This window comes from Numenius arquata, chromosome 18 (genome assembly GCF_964106895.1).
Source record: "Numenius arquata chromosome 18, bNumArq3.hap1.1, whole genome shotgun sequence".
NCBI classification, from domain to species: Eukaryota; Metazoa; Chordata; class Aves; order Charadriiformes; family Scolopacidae; genus Numenius; species Numenius arquata.
In genome coordinates this window covers 9854217-9870401 of record NC_133593.1, presented here as the reverse complement: position 1 = coordinate 9870401, position 16185 = coordinate 9854217, and positions in this window count along the sequence as shown.

Here is a 16185-nt window from a genome sequence, read left to right as displayed (position 1 = left end):
GGGGGCGCAGGAAATAAGAAACCAAACAAGCAACGGGATTTTTCTTTCCCGGGATGTGCCTCGTCTCCGACGCGTCCCGGCCGGCCCGCCGCTGCCCCAAGCTCGGCCGCCAGGTGGCGCAGTCGCGCCGCGCCGCGGGGGCGGCCCCGGGGGGGCGGCCGGTGGCGGGGCTCCTCGGAGGGCACGGCAGCCTGTACCGGCGGCACTGCTGGTCATTCCGGGGGTCTGGATCTGCGGTAGTAATCCTCACGCACCCCCCGCGTTGTGCCCAGCCTCCAGTCCGTCTGTTCGTTGCTGTCAAAGCCTGTCCCTGCCACTGGCTCCACCGTGGTGCACCTTGCTGAGGGCCGTTGTGTGGGTACGTGTTCACTTTTTCTATGCGTGTGTCCTGTGTGCACTCACATACACGTGTGACCAGCCATCCTGTGGATCGTCAAGGGCCTGGCGCCGTTCCCCGGCTTTGTGGGTTCCCCCAAAGAGGTTCATGTTACACCTATAGACCCTCTCAGAAAGCAGCAAGCCCGTGCTCCGAGGCACCTAAGCACAAACAAGCAGCCAGAAGCGGTGATGGTCTGACGGTCTGTCTTCTGCACGCTGGGTTTTATATTGCCAGAAGTATTAGTGGATGAAATCGTGCGAGAAAGGCTGCTGCTTTCCCTCGTGAAGTTGGCATCGCCGCAACCAGTGACATAAGCACAGGTACATCTGTCCTTCGCCTCCCGTTGATTTCTGTAAATGGTCCTTGCCTTCAGCCTTGGGCCTGGCACGCTCGGTAATTCTTTGGAATAAGATCTAATTAAAATGAGACAGCTCTGTCAAGGGACTACCTAATTGTCTTTGCAAAATGACCTTGTGGAGGTCTTGGCTCTGTTCCCGGCAGAAAGGTGTTGTCAGTGCAAAATCCTGTACTGTTGGGGGGGAATCGGTTAAAGACTTCTGGGAAATAATTCCCAAGGCTGGGAAATAATGAGCTGGTGGAGACACTGCAGCGCTGTTGTCCCTGCTCCGCTCCAGCTCCAGAGCTGTCCTCCCCGTCCAGGTCATGTCAGGGCTTGGGGACACCCTCAAAATGGCTTTGAAAGAGACAAATCGCATACACTGGGGTTCAGCCAAGGTAAATACCAGCAGGTATCCCCAGTATTTCCTTCTACTCCCCCACATGCTGAACATCTGCACTTTCTCCCCATGTCGGCAAGAAGGGAAGGTGTTTTGGCTGTTAAAGCCTCAAAAGCATCTGAGATCCACGAGTGATGGATACAGCTGTGCAGCAAGCCCTGAGCTCGCTCCATCCCATACCTGCTGAAGGTCCCTGATGGGCAGCGAGGGCTCGGCTCTGGGGATGCTGTGCTGTGGGGGGAGTGTGTCACCAGCTCCCACAGACCCCTCATTCCTGCAGAGCCCCTCATCCTTGGGATGGTTTTTGGGACAAGGCTTCTCCAGGTCTCCCAGGCAGCAGGAGAGCTGGCCTCCACGAGAGGGAGTGTTTGCAGGGATTTTTATTGCAGATGGACTGTTTGGTGTTTTTCCCAGTTGTTTTTAGGCAGAGACGCATCCCTCCATGTTGGGACCAGCCTCGGGCTGACAGACCTGGCAGCTGGAGCCCTTTGCCTGCATGAAGTGCCACATTAAATATCCATTTTCCTGGGGTGGGGGGAGAACTGGGCAGAAATCTCAGCTTTCCTGAGAGAATTGTCATGCTGTCATACTGCCACGTGCTGTGCTTTGGTGACACGAGGGGACATCCTGCTCTTTCCCAGGCTGGGTGGCAGGGTCCTGTCCCTGTGCCCCACTGTGGGAACAGGATGTTTTCCTCCTTTTGGCCCATTCGTCGAATGGGGAAAGAAGTCCCTCTTTCTGGGGTGACTGATGAGTGTTGTGACTGGTGTTGGTTAAGTGTGGGTCAGGGCATGAGGCTGCCCCATCTGTGAGAGGGAGCTCACTGTGGCCAGCAATGATGGAGAGGACTGGAAGGGGGTTTGTTGCTGGGCCAGGTCCCCCAGGTGTGGGGATGGTTGGAAGGGACCCTGACCCTGGGATACAATGGCAAAAAAAGGTGTATTTTGCAGCTCATACGCTTGCCCTGGGGCTTGGTGTAGTTTGCTGGGACCCCAATTCAGGGCTGAGGGGGGTCCCCACCACCTCCCATCTCACTGCTCCCCCTTATGAGGTCCAGCTGCTTTGAAACCCCACTGATGCCTGTGATGCCTCCAAAATGGGAAAGGGCTGTTTATGATTTCCCAAGTGACTGCCATGAATCTGAGGCCAAAACTGCCACTTCTGGGGGTGCAGGACCAGGCCATGGCATGTTGGTGGCCGCGTGTGCTGTGGGTGGTTTGCAGGAAAGATGCACAAACAGCCCAAGCCCTCGGAGGGGACCTGGGTCCTGCCTCCTCCTGCCCTCCCCACTCGTCCCTGGAGCCTGCGAGTGCTCAGACTACCCTATCTGCAAATTGCAGAGCAGATTATCAGCGAGAGCGTCTGAGATTAGAGACCCGTATTTATGTCTGGTTCCCCTAGAGCCAGGGAGGCCGGAGCTGAATTTGGTGCAGACTCTTCGGCACCAGAGGGCTGATTACTGGGGTAAACTTCTCCTTTGCTGGGAGCATCATAAGGAGGGCTCAGATGATTTTCAATTAAGGGGGGGAAAGAGAAAAGGGAACACTCACCAACAGCAACAGTTTTTTCCATGAGGTTGGTGGCAGGAAAGTCAAGTGCATCTCTGAGATGCCACCAGCTTGTGCAAGCTGTCACCCATGGGGCAGGGAGTGAGTTAACAGGGGGAGTTTGACCCCGTGAGCTTCTTCAGCTGCCCTTTGGTGATGTAAATTCTTGATTGAGAAGCCAATGAGAAACCCAGAGATGGTGGGTTTGCGGCTGTGGGATGCAGGAAAGCCCCAGAGCTGCTCCCGCTTTGCTGCCCCAGCTGTGTGTGCCCCACAGAGCATGCATGGGTGCAACGCTTGCTTCTTTTGCTGGGTCACAGAGCCCAGCACTGTTTGGGGCGGGCATCCTCATCAAACTGGAGTGAGGTTTTTATTCTGAGGGCTCTGGTTGGGAGAAATGGCAAACATTTTTCTCTGCATGCTGTGTTCTCCTAGACAAAATGCTTCTCCAAGTAAACCTCTAGGCTCCGGAGGGTGCACAGCTGAGGAGCGGCTTTGCCGGGCCAGCCCGGTGCTGTGGCCAGCGGGAGCAGATAGTCCTGACCAGCCAGAATGGCTTAACAGGCTTAGTGCGGTGTTGTTCTTATAAACAATCACGTGAATTAGGACAAATCTCATTAGATCCGTGCTTCTCCCGGCCTCCTGCGTTGCTAATGCCAGGAGCAGCCCCTCGCAGGGGTCCCGCGCAGTCTCTGGGCAAAGAAACTCTTTCCAAGGACCTCTGAGCTGCTGCTGCGGGCGCTCAGCCCTGGCGGCTGCGTCCCTGCGGAGCCGTGGCATTTTGGGTTTGCTTTTCTCAGAACCATTCCCATTAAGCTTAATGGGAGGGAGAGCAGAAATCTAATAGGTAAAAAGCCATTCAAGGTCCTCGGCTATTTTAAACCTGATTTAAAGCTCCGGTCTCTCTGTTAGCACGGTGATTCAGCTGATGTTGCCCAGGGGTGCTCCTCATGTCTCCCCTTGTTAAGCAGCGGGCGCACGGCGCTGTGCTCTGCTCCGGCTCGGCTCCATCCCCGTGGGGACACACTGCTCAACTCCAGCAGCTCCGCTCTCCGTCGGCTCTTGCTCGTAGCTGGCCGGTGGCCTGCCGCCGTGAGGAACGGGGCTGTCTGGGCAGGGTTTTATAGTGTGTTCAGTTAAGAGTTTAGCAGCAGAGGTGGTCAGTGCCCAGAAAACATGGGAACCGCAGGTTTAGCCTGGAGCGCTTTGGGAAAGGGAATGGTTTTTCTCCTGTCAGTGCCATGCTGTGCACAGCTGCTGAACGCCACTGGCTCCCAGGCAGCAACAGGCCTCTGGGTCTCCCATTTCTCCTCCTGAATCACTCCAAGAATCCATGCAGGAGTCTCCCTGTTTCCAGAACCGCAGCTGCTCCTGAGGCAAAGCACCTCGGCTGGCGCTTCAGAGCCTGGTGTGGGCTCCTGGGAGTCGGGGCAGGAAACACCGCGGGAGCTTTAATGACAAAAAATGTTTTTTACATCTCTGCTGAAAGTCTGTTGCTGCTTCACCTCTCGGCAGAGGAGGGATGAGAGCAGCAAAGGACTAGGGCAGGCAGCAGAGCTTGAGAAAGCTGCTCCCTGGGGACCCAGGCTCTGGCAGAGCAGCTCGGGATAAGCGAGCATGAGAAAAGCAGGCTTAGCCCTCCAGTCACCCGTTAGATGCGTTTCCGGCTGCTTTTCATCTCACTCTGAGTTTAAAAGCCATCTTATTCCAGTACCGACGCTGCCGCCAGCCCCGGCACAGCTTCAAAGCGGGGCTGTCTCGGGGCGGCCCGGAGGGAGAGTCGCAGGCAGGAGAGGGAGGGCTGTGGTCCAGCAGCACCTGCCAGCCCCGCGGGAGCTGCATCCTCAGGGAATGGGAGAGTTTGGCCTCCAGTAACCCCCCGCGTGCACCAGGAGCATGCCCCCACAATGGGTCTATGGCTTCCCAGGAAAGCATGGTGGTGGAAGGGTACTTGTGGGGAACATGCCAAGGATGGTCTTTCTTCAGACCCTTGTTGTCCCACTAGCACAAAGCTCAGCCTTGCAGCAGGGAGCGGGGTCACCTCTAAGCCAGGGACTGGTGGCCTCTCAGAGTTTTGCATCCCTTTTTTACATTCCCACTTACCTAAATGTTGTCCTCTTCTGCCCTGTAGCGCTCTGTGCCATGGTTGGAGACAAGCACCAGGAGTGGTCGGTGATACCTGCTGTCATGTACCCAGTTCTGGGGGGACACTGAGGATCCCACAGCGCTACAGAGCCTGCTGCTGGGGTTAGGTGTTTAGACCATCTGGAAAGGAGAGGACGGCGAGTAACTCGGTGCCTGGCAGAGCAGTGACGGTGTTGGCCATCAGGGTGGTTATTTTGCACATCACAGCTTGGGTGATGCTGGTGGATCCCCACTGTTACAGAGGGATGGTTGCCCCAAGTTTGGGCTCTCCCGCAGTCCGAGCGAAGGCTGGGGACGGGGTCTGCTCCATCCTGGGTCATGCATGACTGATTTCAGGCCAACAATGCTGCTTTGGGCAGGAGCTTGAGGATCTGAACTTCGTGGCTTAGGCTGGAGGCAAGACCTGAATTCAGCTGATGGTGATTTCCGTGGATTTACTGGAAAGACTCTTGGAGTCAGCCGTTCTTATTTGCTCTTCCTTTTTGGCTCTGCTTCAAGTGAGAAATACCAGATACGCAGCACATTCTGGTACAATCAGTGTCTGCTCTCTGGGAATAAGCTTCCCAAAAGCCAAATACCCTTCTGGGCATCATGGTGTGTCGTCACTGCCCCGAAAGGAGCAGCACAGGTGGTGCTGGAGGCGATGCAGGGGAGAGGAGGGTCCAAGTCAGAAACCTGGGCTGCCTAAGGATAGATCCACCTCTCCCCTCCTTCCCCAAGTGAAAAGGTAGAGGATGAGCAGAAAACCTCCCCGGATGGAAATGTGCTGCCCAAACTCTTCTCCTCTTGGCCTTTATTTGTTTGCCGAGCGCCTGGATGCGATTCTCTGTTTTTTTCCAGGAGTTCTTGCTTCAGCAACTCTGTCGGGAGAAGTGCACTTACTGCTCAGTGACAGAACGCATTTTTGAGATGGAAAAAGCTCTTTTTGAGGAAAACATGACATTTCAGTGGAAAAGTAGCTTTGCATGCTGTTTCTAATTTTAAAGTTCTGCCTTGGAATGCTCCCATGGACTTTGAAATCAGAGCTGGCTCTCATGCTTTCCAGGTTTTATCCACCTTTCCCATATAATTTCAAATTGCTCCCTCTGTTAACGAGACAATATTAATTCTGCCGTGGTGGATTTTGTGTAGATCACTTCCAAAGCGCAGTTTCCCATATCCCATCCCTTTTTTTTTTTTTTTTTTTTTTCCCCAGCTTTAGGCTATAAATACCTTTAGGCCAGACTCTGGGAACTGCACAAAGCCCCATACCTGGCTGATGCCTCCTGGATGGATGGATGGATGTTTTTCCCAGTATTGCTCCATACTAAGATTAACTCTTACAGCCACATGCTTCAAATTAATGCATCTACTCACTTGTAAAGTGTTTCACCTCCCTTAAATGTGCTAGCATTAATTTCCCCCTGTTAATCTGACCTGTGTCATGGAGGAGAAATGCTGATGGGTTTTTCCCCCTGTATTTTGCATAGTTGCCATTTGGCCTCGCTGCGCTTAACTCTTTTAAAGCAGAGGAACAAAACCAGGCATGAGTCAAGTGCTGCACCTGGTCAGATCCAGCAGAGGGGAGGCGAGAGCAGAGATTCCACTTTTCCCCACTTTGCAATAAATTTCAGGAGAGGGGAAAAATGGCTACTGCCTTATTTTTATTATGATTTCCCAAAATAAGAGTGATCCAGTCAAGCTGATAGTAACAGTGGTGTCAACAGCAATCAGTCCAGTAGCAAACCAGCAGTGTCGGATAGAGCAGTGGGGCAGGCAGAGGCTGGAGGGCTCTCCCCCATCCATCATCCCCCCAATTCCGAGGTCGGGCCCAGAGCTCCTGCCTGCCAAGAGCTGTGTTTCTCCCGCAACACCCTGTGTCATGTCCCCTGAACCCCTCCTGTCACCTCCCGCTCCTCCTTTCGTGATGGGTGAGCAGGGCAGATGTGACATTAAACCATCTTACTGGTGGCTGAACCTTCCCAGCTTGTGCGGGGCCCACGGCTGCATCCTTCCCATGCCCTCTGGGGACCACCGACCCAGACACCCCTCTCCTTGGCAGGGCTTCTGTCGGCCAGGTCCCACGCTCCGGGAGGGCGGGGGAATATTTACACTGGAAGATGGTATCGTGGTGCTGCTCGAGCTGAAGCACAAACAGGTTCATTTAAACAAGGTCACCCCTTTAACAGGTTTAAGTGGGTTTCACTGTAAAATGAATTTATTTCAACAAAACCTTTTTTGATAAATTAAACCAGCACCACTCTGTATATAATTTCTATAAACAATCTCCTCTAATGTTTACCTAACCTGGGCATGTAGAAACTCTCGCACGTTAAATATTAGATGAAAAGAGGCTATGAAAGCTTTAAATTTTTTTTTTAATTATTTTTTTTTAAAGCAAGAAAGCCAGCGTGCCATGGGAAAAGACTTCGCTGCTTTTGAGCTGGGGTTCTCCTGGCTCCTGTTGAAGGTGAAGGGAGGGAGGTAGCCTCTCTTCCTGCCACAGATTTGCCTTGAGGTTTTTTATTTCCAGGGTTGTGGCCTTGGGCAGGGCAATAGCGTGAGGCTTGGTGAGGCTTGCTGGGTGCCATCACCCATCCGTGCACACCCTGTGTAGCTGGAGGTTGGCGGTAGAATGGTTTATTTCCTCCTGTGTCACGTTTGCGGGGTTCTGGGAAGACCAGGACTCTCATTAATTTGTGAATTAATAGTAGGGCATTTGTTAAGGGGCTGCAGCCTAGCCCCATTCCAGGCACTGGTCTGGAAGAGCTGAGAACTCTTTGTGATTTGGAACACTGCGGTGTTTCGGGCTGTGCCGGGTCATTTGCCGAGTGGTTTGGATGCTTTCCCTTGATCGCCCTGATTGCAGAGCACCACTGGAAAAGATGGACATGACTTCAGTGAGGACAAACTGTCCAGCTCATAAAAGATAGCTGTGGTAAGTGAGACATCTGCCTGCAGCGAGACTAAAATTTGCCTTATAGGGGACATGTAGGTTTGAGCGAGCTTGGTGAATTTATGCTGTTTGCCCCCAGATAGAAGGATGGGGCACGTGGGTTGGATCTATTCCTGCAGAAAGCCCCAGCCTGGACAAAGCGGCTCTCTTCCAGCTTTGATCCTTGAGGGCAGATCACTCTAGTGCATGAACTCTTTCTTGGGCTAGACTCTTGGACTTGTAGGAAAAATCTTAATCTTAAGCAAAGTCCTTGCTGTGGCTGACTTCTTCCTAAGATATCACCCAGCCAAGCCCCAGAACCCACTGTTATGTGAAAATAAGGGGCGCTTGCTTTGCAATTAAGCATCCAGCTTCATTGGATTGGAGGGAGGACAGCAGAAACGTTTCTGCTGAATAATTCAGTATTTAGAGATGCCCTCGTAGCACATGTCCTGCTCAGCTGTTCAGATCCTTATCTGGAGACTGCTAAGCCAATGATTTCACCATGGGTTAAATTATTCAGGAATATATAGACTAAATTTGGCCCCTTTAGGATTACCAGAGCATTAATCCAGCAAGCTGCACCATGGGGCTGGTTGTGGATCAATCAGCCGCTGCTTCTGCAGAGACCTGATGCCACCAGGGGAGCACCCACCCCAAAACCAGCCCCTCTGCTCCCCTGGCACCTGAGAGCCAGCAACATCCCCAGCTGGGATGCCCACAGCTCCATAGCGTTTTCTACTGTCAGTCAGTAAAAGCTTCCAAAAAAGTTTTTTGGGGCTGTTTAGATGGTTTCCCATAGTCTGCTCTGGCAGGTGACAAATAGCCTGATACAGTGAGACGGGTGCTGCCGTTCAGAGTATTAACGGTAGTGGGAAAGCAATGCACTGCGAGGCACCACTGCCTGCAGGAGGGAGAAACGACATAAAATGACATAGGAGAAAGAAATGATATAAAGCAGGTCCTGGCTGCAGGACTTGTGAGCCGGATGAGACCCTGCCGGGGTCGGGGTGGGATCCCGCAGCCACCAGCCAGCGCTGGGACATGGACAGGCTCACAGTGATTTTTGTCACAGTCTTCAGTGCAAGTGCATAGAAACCTTTTCTCCTGCAGGCATGGAGAGCCTGCAACGAGCTCGTGTATTTCTTCAGGGCTTTGTGGATACTGGGATTGCAGGATCTGTCTAAAATGTGCATTAAAAATTAGCTTATCTCCCACATAAGCTCTCAGAAATTCCAGTATCTCCAAGATGTGCTTGGCAGCGATTTATTCTTTTTGCTTTTCGTGTTTCCCTGACACTTCTCAGCATTATTTGTAATGACAGTGTGTTACCAGAGATCACTTTTGGTGGATAACACAATATTTATGGAGAAACCAACAACTAAATCTGGTTATCATTGACGTCGCTTATAAAATATACATAGCAATCAAGATACTCACCATGGCAATAAATTGAAAATATATTGAAAACATAAAGCATTTTTTCAATTTATTAGTAATATAAAAAAATATTTGGGCATTTTTTTTCCCTTCTTAAAATGAAAGATATAGAAGCTGTTGTAAGGAAATCTGTGGTAGTGTTGGTCCAAATGCCGGCGTGGTGTGGAGGGCGAGCAGTGTGCTGGGTTTTGTGGGCTTTCAGATAGCAAACAGCCTGCTCCGGACACGCTACGGCAGCGTCTGGGGCACGTTCCCATCTGCCGAAGGGCTAGTTGAGGGAGTCCAGCCCAATGCAGATGCTGACTCGGCGTTAATGCCGACTGTCCTGGCCCTAAGGGGTCCTGGGAGCAGGTTTAGGAGTTACTGGAGGGCTGGTTGTTTCGCAGTGGTGGCATTAAAATGCGTGACTTTCCCCTGCTGGTTGCAGCTATCAGTGCGAGGACAGGTCACCACTCCTGTCCCCACAGCACAATTTGGGCACATTGTTGAAGGGTTAACCCCAGCAACTGCTGTGTAAAAGTGTAAAAATATTAATAAGGCTGCTGTGGGTTCCCCTAAAATGGGAATTTACGGTGGCAGTCAAAGCTAATGTTTTGGATCAATGCAACATCCCTTCTCAGAATGAAAAAATATATTAAACAGACTGTCGTACGGAGGGTATGTAACCAAATCAATCATATTTATGGCATTTAATCAAAACTTGATTCAGTTAAATTTATTCCATATGATAGCCATGCACTTCACGTGATGCACACCTAGCTGAGGTTGCTGGTGCGGCTCCGTGAGCTCCGCACCGCTCACTGGAGGGAGGGCTCAACCCCCGTGTCGTTACCCATTAATAAGATTAGGGGTATTAATTTGTGTACGATGCTCTGAGAAACGGATGGGGTGTGTGCATGATGTGTGTATCTAGGGAAATGATCACAGGGCCTTTACTGTGGATAAATAATACGTATTCAGTAACCAATGTAATTCCTGCTTGCTCTGCACTGCCCTGATTGCTGCTGGCTACGACTAGAGGGCGAGATGTGCTGCTGCTCTACAGCGTTCCGAGCGGCTGCCTGGCACATTCCAGCACCGTCCGGCATGGCCTTGTGGATGGGTGTGATGGGGCAAAACCTGCTGAAAACCTACAGTGGGGCCAGAGCAGGGCTGAGGGATGCAGCACAGGGACACTGGTTTATGCTGTGCCAGTACCCAGGCAATGAAACAGCAGCCTCATGCCATCCCTGCCTTGGCACGGCCCGGGCTGCTTTCAGCCCCACCGCTAATTGAATCCACTTGTCCTAGGCAGGGATGTCCATGTCTTTGGGAAGGATTTTGCCACCATCCCTGAGGAGCAGGTCCCCAGGAGCGAGGGATGCTTGCACCACCCCTGCCCACCCGCACCCGCCGGGTGCTGCGTTCCCATCCTGGAAGGAGGATTCGATCACACAAACCTTCCTTCTCCTCCTGGAAGTTAAATATTAGAATTCTTCCTAGCTGCATATATAATTCACTACATTAATCTTCCCTTAAAACATGCTCCTTCCACAAAGCCCCTCTGTATTGATCCAACAAAGACAATTATATATTATGGGGGGAGGGGGAAACAGCTGAAATATTTGAGATTGGCCCTTCAGCGGGATTTATTACGTGTCTGAACTATAGTGTCTGCCTATTTTTTATTCTAAGCCTCTATGACAGGGGTCATGTCTTCCTCCATATACTGTACAGCGCTGTGCACTCCGATGGGGCTATATTAAATACTCGGGATGATTAATCACACTGTATAAATAACACACTTCTGTGGTGTTTGGAGGCGCGCACGCCTGTGGACGTCAGCGGTACCTCTACACAGCGCAGCCAGAGCGCCGTCCCCAGCAACAGGTACTGCTGCCCCGTGCGCAGGGCAGTTGTAGGGTCCCAAGCAGCGTGGTCTGACTCTGCAGGTCTCCTTGGTGTGCGCATGGGTTGGTCTGGAGACCCCCAAGGTCCTTTCCAACCCAGACTTCTTCTGGTTCTCAGTTTTTTCCCAGCCCAGTCAGTTGTAGTGACTTTTCCAAGCAGGATGCAGTCCCAGAGCATCTCCCAAAGGCGATGCAAAGCATGAGCCTGGGTGCTTTTCTGGTACCCTGCTTCTGCGTGGGAGCCCATCACCCTGCCTCGGGGCGCTGAGCTCCAGGTTGTGAGTGTGCAGGGGGGATGCTCTTTAGGACAGGGATCATATACTGTCTCCATCCATACCCCAAAATAAGGAGGCAAAGCAGACGAGCTGAGAGCCTGACTGTGTAGGGAATGGGAAAATAATGAATTACCAGGATCGACTGTTTGTAAATGTGCGTGAGATTAATGAGCAAAGGCTTCTCCATAACACAGAAGGCATGAAATCAATCCCGCGCTCTGAGAATAATGAGGGAATCAATAGGATTACGAGGTTAAGGCCGGAGTAAACCTGAATGACAGCTGCAAAATAAATTTTATTTGGAGGACGTGGCTGGGGTTAAATGAAACATAATAAATAATGTAAAGCATTTAAGGGGTGGGGAAATGGTCCAGAGATGTAAGGAAGAACAGAAGGCCCCACAGTCGCTAAATCTGTCCAGTTTATATCCACGGTGTGTTTTCGCAGGCGTGTGATGAGTGTGACATACACCATGCCTGCGGCTGGGCTGGTGCCACTGTGAGGTTGTGCCCTCGCCCCTTGCTGGGGACAGGGACGGGAGCAGGGTGGTGGCAGCGGTGGCACCAAAGCAGGACAGCAGTGTGCATGCGTGAGCGGTGTAACGCAGCCTGGGATGTGGTTGGGGTACATCAGTTTAACTGAAAAAAACATCCGAGGTTGCCTCCATCCCGTTTCCCACTGGTCACAGATCTCCTGGAAACCTTTCGCAGGGCACAGAGACATGCCTCTGTAGCGCCTGCAGCTGGGCTCGGGGCTCATATGTACCCCACAGACACCTCCTCTGTGCTTGCGGGCATGTGGACCAGCAGCACGGCAACATGCACCTGAGGTTGCTCCACCTTCGTGCTGGTGGTGGGCAAGTCCTGCTCTGTGCTCCTCCTGGCACGGGGCAACAGGGAGCCACGGGGCTGAGGCTGGAAGGGGTTTGGTGTCCCGCTGACCTTGGCTTTGGGGATAAAAGCTGTGCAGGTGGGTGTAGGGCTGGGCTTTCAGGTGCTCAGCACCTTTTCCTGTGTGGCTTTGGAGGAATGGTTGCGGAAGAGCTCGGCATTGAGCCTGCTGCTCGCTGAGAGCAACTTTCAGTGCCTCGGTGAAAATTGAGCTGCTCTGAAAATCTGGCCGCAGGGGTGGGTGCCAAAACAGTATGAATCCTGAGGCTGTAACAGTTGCATTTATTTTTCTGACATAATTAACTTGTGGTCCCGCTCCTCCCTGCTGGGATTGCTCAGGGAAGGAGATCTGGAGTTCCTGGGACGTGCTTGGTGCTTTAGAGGCAGAGCCCAGCCCAGAGAGATGTCAGCCCTTTCCGTCCCCAAGGAGCAGCTCCGAGCGGGGATGGGACAGCAGAGATTTTGGTCTTGAATCTCCATGTAAAAAAACCCTCCTTCTTCCTCCTGGGGTCAGTTTCCAGGGGTCCCCATGGGGCACTGCTTGCCCCAGATGCTTTTCCGTCAGGTTACCCTGAGCCGCCAGGGCTTGTCCTCCCGGCGCGGACCGTGCGTGTGCGGCTCAGCCCGGCTAATAACCGCTGCGTGTGTTTTTCCAGTCATTAAGCGTATGACTAATAGAGCTGTCCTGGCTGCATAATGCACGCTGACAACAAGGAGCCTCCGGGGAGAGGAGCAGAAATAGTGGGATATGAAGAAAATGGCTTAAATTTATTCCCCGTTCAGTAGACGTGTTTTCCCTGTTGGTGTTACGTCCCCACTGTTCTGGGGCAGGAGACTGGGGAGGCGAGAGTTTGCCTTCTGCCGCCTTTCCCTTTAGAGCTGCCTGGGGCTCTGCGTGTCTGTCTGTCCGTCCCAGGCCATCCGATGCAGCACAGTGTCACCCTGTGCTGTGATCTGCCCCTGTGTGTGAGGGGGATGCCATGGGCTCGTCCCCATGGGTCATGCCCATGTGCATCCTGACCCCACCATGTGTTCACTTGGGCTCTGGTGTCACCAGCACAGGCTGTGAATGGCAACGCTGGCTGTCGGTAGGCTATGCCACTGCCGCATGCTAAGTGTGTGCTGGTTTTGGGGGTCCCCACTGCTTGCACACTGCCCGTGTGTCACCGCGTGCCCCCCGCACACGTGTGCCTGGTCCAGGGCAGCACCTCCCCACCGGGGTCCCACAGATCCACCTGCCTCCCACATGAGACCTCTCTGCAGCAGGATGCAGAAAAATGCCTTTAAGTTTCCTTTTAATAGCTCCTGTAAATCTTATTTTATGCTAAAGCTAAAGACACATTTATTATTGTCATAAAGGAGGAAGAGCTGGTGAGTCCCTGGCTGGCCCCAGACCGGGTGACTGGGGAAGAGCAGAGACACCAGGTCAAGGGCCATGGTTCTCCCTCGCCATTTGGCACATTTGGGGACACATCGACGACACCAGGCAGTCCATGGGGCACAGTCGCCCGTGGCTGGGATGGGCTTGAGGAGCTGAGGGGCCCCGGGTGCAGCACGTGGAGCTGTGGGTCAGGGCTCGGGGACCAGGCTGGGGATGCACACATCTAAGCGTTCAGGCACTGGTTTTGCTCCAGCACCTTCCGTGCCATAAGAAACCATGCAGGATGTTTTGGGGGGTTATTTAGTGTTTTTATTTAATATTTTTAAACCATTGCACAGGCAATGTCTGTCCCAAATCCCAGCCCAGAGGTCAGTGGAGAATTGGCCTTGCACCTGCAACCTGAAACCAGCTCTGCCTGGCTGACGAGCCTCACGCTGCGCCGCTAATTGAAGGGTTCGGGGGGGGTTGTTTTTCTTTTCTATTTTATTTTGAGACGCTGTTTAGAAAAGCATGGCCAAGAATGGGAATTTCATACGGTAAACAGAAAAGCTATTCTGAAGTTATTTATTGGTTCTGTTTTCCAGCACGTGGACTCGTATTGATTTATTTTGCAGTGTCTCTAGAGGCTTCTTCAAGGTTAAAATGTAGACATCGCATGTTAGGCTGGACTACACGCTGGCAGGAAAACGCATTTGGCTTTTTTAATTGGAAAAACATACTCCTTTTATCACCCTGAGGCCAAGACTCTACCACAGCAGCACAGGGAGGGCAGGGGAATGTACACAAGCAGGAGATGCTCTGGTTCACCCCTGCTTGGGGTTTTCGGTGGGGATCACAGAGGCCCCTACAACCACAGCCGGTGCTGGGGTCCCACTCGGCCCCGAAAGAAATTCCCCAGGGATGGTGGGGGCCAGCGGCCACTCCAGGTGGGGACGCTGGGTGCGAGCCTCCTGCTGAACAAACCTGAGCTGAGTTTAGGAGCTTGGTGCCAGCTCCATTTTTACCGCTGTGAACTCATGCCAGTCAACGTTGGAGGGAGACAGGGGTCCCACAACCCGGCGGGGATGGCTCAGTGCTGGTCCCCAGCAGCTGGTGGCAGGGACTTGTCCCAAGCAGAGATGCTGTGCACCAAGAGCAGAAGAGACCCACATGTGCCCACCTCAGACCTCACTACCCTGTTTTCAGTCCATACAGTTGCAGCCATTATTCAGCTGGAGAAAGTGATGGGAAGAGAATTATTCATCCCTAAGAAGCACTTGACAGCCCCTTACATCCTCAAAGTGCTTTCCAGCCCCCGTGCTGCTCCTGTACTTCTTGTACCCCTTCCTTTTGCAGGTTAAGGGACTCGCCACAGGCCATTGAAGAGAGGCAGTGCCAGAGACAGGATGGCTGCTGCTGCTGTGGGTCCCCCTTCTCCGTCACTCCAGAGCCAGCGGTTGAGCGCATGCGGCCAGGGCGGAGGTGGGGAGCTCTGCTGGGAAGGTACGGGTCTGAGGTTTAGAAATCATGATGTGTGAATTGAAATGGGAAGCAACGGATCTCGGGAATCACCGCAACTGCTACAAGGTGTTCCTGAAGCTGTCAGCAAGCCATCTGCCCGCTCGCCCTAGGTAAACACCGCGCCGTGGCCAGCCCTCCTTGGAAAGATGTGGAGCAGAGGGGTCCCATGGGGTGAACCCCACCAGGGTGGCAGCGTGGTCCCGGGTGGGAACAGGAGGAAAAGGGCTCTGGTGTGTGCCTGCACAGAGGTAGCTGTGCCGCCTCGCTCGTGTTGGGGCTCTGGAGCGAAGCCCTGGCTGCGGCGCTCGCTCCTCGTAACTCATCCCAAGGACACCCGCAGCGGGCGACCGCGTGAGGGCTGCCGGCCCCGGCGCGCAATTTATGGCTCCAGGGGAAAAATAGCAGCTGGTTTGGGAGCAGAGCAGTGCGCAGGAGGAGTACGTCCAGGGTCAGGCTGCTGCCCGCTTTCTCTCACTCGGAACTCGTTATTCAAGTGTTGACTCTGCCCGTCGCTCCCCTGCGCGTGCCACAGCCACCCCGGCTGCACGGTGGATGCAGTGGGGAAGGCGAGGAGCGCCCGTGCAGCAGGGCATGGCTCAGGGAACCAGGATGGAAAGCCTGCCATGCTCCACCACTGCTGCACATCAAAGCTCCCAGCACAGTTTGAGCAGTGGGGATGTCACCCCCCATTATGGGGACGTGTGTGTCCCTGATGCCCTTCGACATCAGGCACCTGCATGCACCGTTGCTTGCAGAGAGCTGGCTTGGGGGCCACGTTGGGGCAGCAAAATGGCCATGGGCTGGCCCTGCTTGCAGCCCCGACACGGTGAGGCAGGCAGGCGGCCCTGAAACGGCTGGTTAAAAAAAGCTGGGTGACCTGGAATGACACGGGCAGCTGGTTAGTCAGTACGGCCCCAGAAATGCGCCTGATGGGTCGGGACTGCAGCATCGCTGCCAGCCCCAAGGGCGGGAGCGGGAGGAAGGGCCCATGGCTGAGATAGACCTGGCACAGGAGAGCTTGGGGGGCTGCTTGTGCTTCCCTGTAGGTTTGGGGTGCAGCCCTGGCCGGTGCCCCCAGCCCCACACCT